At 42.5% G+C, this 7,877-nt stretch overlaps 1 long non-coding RNA gene across 2 annotated transcripts; it reads right to left on the bottom strand.

The window, feature by feature from the left end:
• Nucleotides 1-1,016: 1,016 nt before the first annotated feature.
• On the bottom strand, nucleotides 1,017-6,042 carry LOC141379202 (uncharacterized). 2 transcript variants are annotated; one of them, XR_015517311.2, is made up of 2 exons: nucleotides 5,904-6,042; nucleotides 1,017-5,555 (listed from the first exon to the last, which is right to left on the bottom strand). It is a non-coding gene; the product is annotated as an uncharacterized LOC141379202 (long non-coding RNA). The 2 variants fall into 2 exon arrangements; XR_015517310.1 differs by having other exon boundaries at nucleotides 4,337-5,569.
• Nucleotides 6,043-7,877: the final 1,835 nt, after the last annotated feature.

The following is a 7,877-nucleotide window of genomic DNA, read 5'->3' as shown; positions in this document are numbered from 1 at the left end:
TCACGAGCAACGGAGTGAGAACACCAACCGCTTGCGGTGGGACGTTCACGCCGGCCCGCACCGTGTTCATGACAATGATTTCCACCCAACAGTCCGTTTCCGGACTACTAGAGATACTAGATGGATAAACGATGGGGCCCAAGACGAGCACCATCGTTTCAACAATTTCACATATCAGTACAGACAATACAACAACACCCAACCTAGACAAGACATCAGACCACGTGCACTGATCACACGTGAAGACGACGACACATGGAGATACACAAGAAGTGACACACATCACTACAAAAACGCAGAACTCCCATACAGAGAAAGACAATTTATAAATTCCCAATACAAAAGACAAGAAAATAGAGTAGAATTAGACAACGATACGTGGAGATACAGAAATAATAACACGCACTCTAAAAACACAAACTTCCCACAGAGACAAAGACAATTCAGAAACGTTCAATACGACACACAGGGGGTTCCCTACAACAGAAACGCCCAACCGCCTCGCCCGGTCTTCACGAGACGCGAAACTCCACATAACATAAACAGACAAAGAACGACTTACTATCACGATGACACTCCACGCACAGACGGTCCCCTTCAACGCAAACATTACTCCAGGGACGGTAACGGGACAGAATATACACCAAGGTGGCGTAACGAACAAAACAACAAGAGAGAACGGCCACAAAAGGGACCGCGAACAAGACCCCAGAGATATTTTACACAACCGAGCGATCCTACCCCATCTGCATATACGCCCGCAACACCGAAGCTCAAAAACACGATTAAACTGGTTTACGATCTCCTTCGCTTGGAACACCAATTAAAAAACATTGACGTACAAAAAGAAAGCGACACACCCATCACATTTAAAAGACTGCAAACACACCTGATCACCACGATTAAACCATTACTACCCAACGAAAGAGTAAACGAGAGATTGACGGGCAACGCACGCAATTGGATGTACACGACACAACTTATCCTACGAGAACATTACCAGCTCCTCATCCAACAGAAGAAGCGTGAGCTCATAGCGCACACCGACAGAGCGGATTGGCCACACGCACTCGACATAGCGACCAGATGGGCCAACAAAAACCTACAAAATAAAATACAACCCACAACATTCGAAAAAATAGAAACATTCCTTACCGAAACTAACGAACGCAACACATCGAGAGACACCGAAAACGGAGATCCACCAGCCCCAAACACAAATCAAACGCACGCACGAACACACAAACGTAAAGATGATCCGCCAGCGACAAGGGCAAAATCAGGGGCACAACACGTACATGTACAGACTTCGCCAGCCGCCCCTCCTCCCAGCAGGGGCGACTGGTCTTTCGACGAAGAATTCCCACCACTCGCACCCCCAGCAGGCATTACGCCTACAATCATACACACAACAAAACCACTACCACAAAGAACAGCACGCAGACTTAACACTGACCTCTTGGTGGACATCGAAACACCACAAAACAAACAGACCGCCGAACAAAAAGCCCCCACCGAACAGCCAAAAACAACCCACGAACAACTTAGCACACACACAATTGTCGAGAAGAACAAAACGAACGAAAAGGAAGACACAACTGGGCAGTCTAGACACACCTCAGACACGACGGCGACTACAAGACCTCCCACTACACATGTAGACAGAGCCACCTCCCCCAGTTTATACTCGGAGGACTCAACGGATGACGACTACGCCACATATACAGTCAACGCAGCACATAGAACATCCCCTACATTGGAGACCGAAAACGAACAGAGAGACAGTACACGAACCGAAGAAACCGAAAATACCACACACGACACTGAGAACACATCGACAGCGCTCGCCACACCAAGAAAGGACACACACACACTCGTGACCCCCTCCACACCAAAATCGGTGGGCAGACCTTACAAACACATCAAGACAGACAAAAAACACATAGACTGGAGCCTCAACCTAAAAAAGAGATGTGTGATAATCGGCGACTCTAACGTAGCAAGGATCCCGTCTTTTGATATAGTAGAGCTCCAGGTGGATAGCTTCCCGGGAGCCAAATTCCAACACGCCGGTTATTTGGTGGAAAAAGCAACGATCGCAATGGAACCCGAAGTACTGATGCTCTCGTTCGGTATCAATAATCGTACACAAAGGTGCATCTCAACCACAGAAAAGGAAATACTCAGAACATACAAAACAGCACGCGCTCGCTTACCACACACGGAGATCATCGTACCACTCATTAACTTTAGCCAAACACTACCAGAAGAAGAAAAAGCACATCTCACGGCCATGAACAAATACATCAGGGACAATCTTCATCATGTATCAGCATTACCATCCAGGGATTTCAGGGTAGAGAACGACATGATCCACTGGACCGCCGGTACGGCCCGAGCACTTTTAGAACACTGGATGTATTTTTTAGACTTGGAAGGCCAAATATCCCAACAGGGGACTCAGACAAACGCATAGTCAATTTATCGACGGTAATACTAACCCAAGATCAAACGGAAACATTACGGAAAGGCCTTTCGTTCATTCCCTCAACTAAAAGAACCACACAAAAGATCGAATTATTACATAGCTTACAGACTTATCACAGACGAATAAAATTAGAAGTATACTTTGAGGGCAAAAAAAGACAAAAACAGAAACTACCATTCACGCACAACTCCGATTGGACTCCAGCACTATCCAGTTTACCCCCGCAAATCAACTCATTGATCAAAGCAGACTATTACGCGTACAAACATCTCGATTGGGGCCGGTCAGAAGAAGAAAATCTCACAAAGAATGAAAGAATAGCTATTAAAAACCTACACGGCAATCACCAGTTGGTAATCAAACCTGCGGACAAAGGAAACGCGGTCGTACTCATGGACAAAACGGACTATTTATGGGAGGGGCATCGACAACTTAACAAACAAGAACACTATAGCCCCTTGAACGAACCCATATACCCCCAAACGAGACTAGAAATCAAAGAAATACTTGAAGAAATGTGCGAAAAAAAGATTATCAGCGGGGACCAAAAAACTTATTTAATGGGATCGGGCACTCCCAGGCCAAGGAGATTTTATCTACTGCCCAAAATTCACAAAGACCCGAAAGACTGGAGTAGGCCACATAAGATACCACCAGGCCGTCCAATAGTATCGGACTGTGATAGCGAATCATACTATACAGCCGAATATATAGAATATTTTTTAAACCCCATCTCACAGCGACACGCCAGTTATTTACGAGACACATACGATTTCATACAAAAGACCAAAAATCTAACAATCCCCACGGACGCCCTCCTTTTTACTATCGACATAGACAGTCTCTACACAAACATCGAAACACAGGCCGGAATATCGGCTGTGCAAGATTGCTTCAAGCGTTTTCCGGACCCCAAAAGACCCGATGAGTATATAATCAAACTATTAGAAATCAATCTCACCAAAAACGACTTTGAATTTAACTCGAAATTCTATCTGCAAACAAAGGGCACCGCCATGGGCAAAAAATTCGCACCCTCTTACGCAAACATATTCATGGCAGCTTGGGAGCACTCCGCACTAACTAATTTTCCCTTAAAACCATTCGCATATTACAGATTCCTAGACGATATTTGGGGAGTATGGACATACGGCCGAGAGGAATTTCAAAGATTCACAACACACTTGAACAATCATCAAAGTTCCATCACAATCAAGTTTGAGATCAACGACCAACAAGTGAACTTCTTGGACGTAGTCACATACAAAGGACCAAAATTTGAGAAACAAAACCAATTGGACTACAAAGTTTACTTCAAACCCACAGACACACACTCGCTACTACACAAGTCTAGCTTTCACCCTAAGCACACATTTCGGGGAGTAATCAAGTCACAAATCCTTAGATTTTACAGAATATCTTCTCAAGAGACAGACTTTAAAATGGCAGTTAAAACCCTCTTTAAGGCACTTAAAAAACGGGGATACGGACGCACATACCTTCGGAAAATTTTCAAAACATTTCAACAATCTATCGCAAACCCAACAACAACAACAAACACACGCAACAAAATAATCCCCCTCGTCACATTTTACTCACAACAGAGTAAACAACTTAATAGAGCAACAAAAGAAAACTTCAACAAATTCATCGAACCCACACGTTTTATACAGAAACACAGACCAATCGCGGCCTTTAAGAGAAACAAAAACTTACTAGACACACTGGTCAGTAGCAAAACCAGCCAACAACAAAAACCGACAAGAGCGGAAGCGCACAAACACTACACGGTGAGACGGTGGGTCCAGAACAAAACAAACAAAAACATTTACGAAACACAACGCAACACATCGGCGGGGGTATGCAACTGCATCTACTTAATTTATTGTACGAAATGCCACAAACAATACGTTGGACAAACTAAGAATCAACTCTCATTACGAACATATCAACACACATACAACATACGTAACAAAATCGAAAAACGCAAATTATTAGTTAAGCATTTTGTAATGCATGGACTCTCAGCCCTCAGGGTTACCGCCTTACAGTCAAGCCCCTTTTGGTCATTACGGGAGAGGTTAAGGTTTGAAAGAATATGGATCAAGCGATTGGACACGGTGTATCCAAGGGGCCTAAATGAAAACTAAAAACAAACAGCAAAACCTAAAACACGGAGAGCTCCGGGATGAACCCTAATTTTCGATTACGACAACCCAACACCAACACTCACCCCAACCCCATAGACGGTAACCCTGACGCGACCACTAACCCTATTCCCATAAACCAAAACGCAACCCCAACACTCACCCCAACCCTACGGCCAGGAACCCTACGGTCAGTAACCCTACGGTCAGTAACCCTAACATTAAAATTAAAATTCATTTTTATGCAGCTCTGAACATTAAAATTAAAATTCATTTTTATGCAGCCCTGAACTACGTGAATCATACCTAAAAACACAGCGACTCAGGGGACTACGCGACTAACCCTAAGTTTCAAAAATTAAAATGCAACCCCAACCCCTACACTCACCCTAACCCTAAAGTCAGTAACCCTGACACTAAAACCCCTCTTAATACGACCTGAAATCACAGGAACCATACCCCAAACACGGGGGACGGCGCGACAAACCCTAACTCGAATCTTAACACAAAAGTAAATATACGAAGGGACACAAAAAAGCACACACACGCACACATAAAACAATAAAAACACAAATAAAAGACACACACCTAATTTTAAACAAATAAACAAATTAAATAAACAAAGTAATCAAAAAATAAAAAACAAAAAATAAAACAATTATTTATTTATTCACAAAAAATACATAAAACAGCATGATATTCAACAATGAGAAACAGGAGTGGAGGAGGGTCTGGACGAAGGAGGAAGTCGAAATGGAATCCGAAGCGGTCAGTTGAAATGTAGGACAATGCACAACCAAGGCCGGACACAGTCTGGCCTTTGGATTTTTCGTTCCCCTAACCAAGCTCGTGCCACGTCTCTGAACTTTGGGTCCGATGAGATGAAATCCCGAAATCCGACTCTCCACCACGACACAGTCCTGTAAATACACAACTAATAACATAATTTTAATGCTTAATACAGTCCCCATCACATAAAACCTAATTAAAAGTAAGCCCAGACTATATCTACACACTCATACATACATACAAGATCCTCTCAACACAGATATAAATCCCCCACAGAGAGTGGAGTGAATAATGATACAAAAAAGGAAAACTCGATACAAACTTAGAGAATATCTGATACATAATAGCTCCCCTCCTCTCTCATCACTCTAACATTAGTTACAAAGACTCAAAGGACGATTTGTAAACAAAGGGGCACACTTATCCACAACTTTACATGATTCTCAGACTAACATCCAAAACAAACACACAATACTTACCTAACATCCTATCCCAACACCTCTGGATCAACAGGGGAATTCACAGGGCTGCATACCAGTTAATTCAATCACTCCAGCTCGAAAAACAAAGCAGAGAGACGGAGTTTGCCGAGATGATGACGTCACCGGAGCCACGAACAAAACAGGAAGTAAATCGCGGAAGCACCGCGACGATGACGTCACACACCCTCGCGTTTAAAACTACTTCAAACACAGCCAATTCATTTCTAACATTTATCTAAAGCAGGATCAAAGGAATCCATACAAACACAACTTAAAAACCAGGATTATCTGACAATTAATAACATTGCTAACATTATTTGAGGCTTAAGACGATTCAACACACTGATTTATATCTTACAGAAATAATCCAACTCATTTAATAAGAGGATTAAAAATGAGGAATACAATTTATCTCGAATAACACAGCCTGTCATAACATTTTAGACCCAAAATGACTCAGCAAAATAACAAACACTCCATAAGGACACCAACAATTACTCCTTACACACTTATAAAAATAATAAACCCACGCAGATATGACTTAAATAGTTACTTATAAAACAACTTGAACAAACACACTTGAAGTAACATCCAAACCACATAGGAAGTCAAATAAATAAGTTTGATAATAAATACTCATAACAAATAATTTTTCTAACAAAACAAACGCTTAATTATTTCAACAGGATGATTAAATATATTAAAAGCAAAAAATACACATTAAAATACGATTAAAACACCATTTGAACAAACCAGCTCACACACTGATCATAGCCACTCCCCCACTCCCCCCTCCCCTCTCCCTCACAGCAGGACTATAAATAGGGAGGGAACACTCACCAGCTCACCATTTGTGAAGCTGCTCTCTTTGGACACTCACAGACACTGATCTTCTATACAAATCCGACGTTCTTGCACACAGCCTGAGGAAGAAATATACACTTCGAAACGTAGCTACGCATTGAACGTCGATTTTTAGGAATTCCTTATAGATTTAGAAAATAGAATTAGGAAAAAATATTTAGAAAAAAATAGAAAACTACAAAGCTTTCAAAAAACAAAAAAAGATGTACAGATACTTTAATGAATACAGAGCCAGACTAACTCCAAGAGAACGAGTTAGGATCTGGGATTATCCCACTAACACAGCACACCAATATATTTCTAGGAACAATGCAGTACAACAAAGTACTCGAAATCAAAGTCACGAGCAACGGAGTGAGAACACCAACCGCTTGCGGTGGGACGTTCACGCCGGCCCGCACCGTGTTCATGACAATGATTTCCACCCAACAGTCCGTTTCCGGACTACTAGAGATACTAGATGGATAAACGATGGGGCCCAAGACGAGCACCATCGTTTCAACAATTTCACATATCAGTACAGACAATACAACAACACCCAACCTAGACAAGACATCAGACCACGTGCACTGATCACACGTGAAGACGACGACACATGGAGATACACAAGAAGTGACACACATCACTACAAAAACGCAGAACTCCCATACAGAGAAAGACAATTTATAAATTCCCAATACAAAAGACAAGAAAATAGAGTAGAATTAGACAACGATACGTGGAGATACAGAAATAATAATAACACGCACTCTAAAAACACAAACTTCCCACAGAGACAAAGACAATTCAGAAACGTTCAATACGACACACAGGGGGTTCCCTACAACAGAAACGCCCAACCGCCTCGCCCGGTCTTCACGAGACGCGAAACTCCACATAACATAAACAGACAAAGAACGACTTACTATCACGATGACACTCCACGCACAGACGGTCCCCTTCAACGCAAACATTACTCCAGGGACGGTAACGGGACAGAATATACACCAAGGTGGCGTAACGAACAAAACAACAAGAGAGAACGGCCACAAAAGGGACCGCGAACAAGACCCCAGAGATATTTTACACAACCGAGCGATCCTACCCCATCTGCATATACGCCCGCAA

Source organism: Danio rerio, chromosome 19 (assembly GCF_052040795.2).
Source record: "Danio rerio strain M-AB ecotype USA chromosome 19, GRCz13ab, whole genome shotgun sequence".
Taxonomy (NCBI): Eukaryota; Metazoa; Chordata; class Actinopteri; order Cypriniformes; family Danionidae; genus Danio; species Danio rerio.
This window is presented reverse-complemented; position numbering and strand designations above follow the sequence as displayed.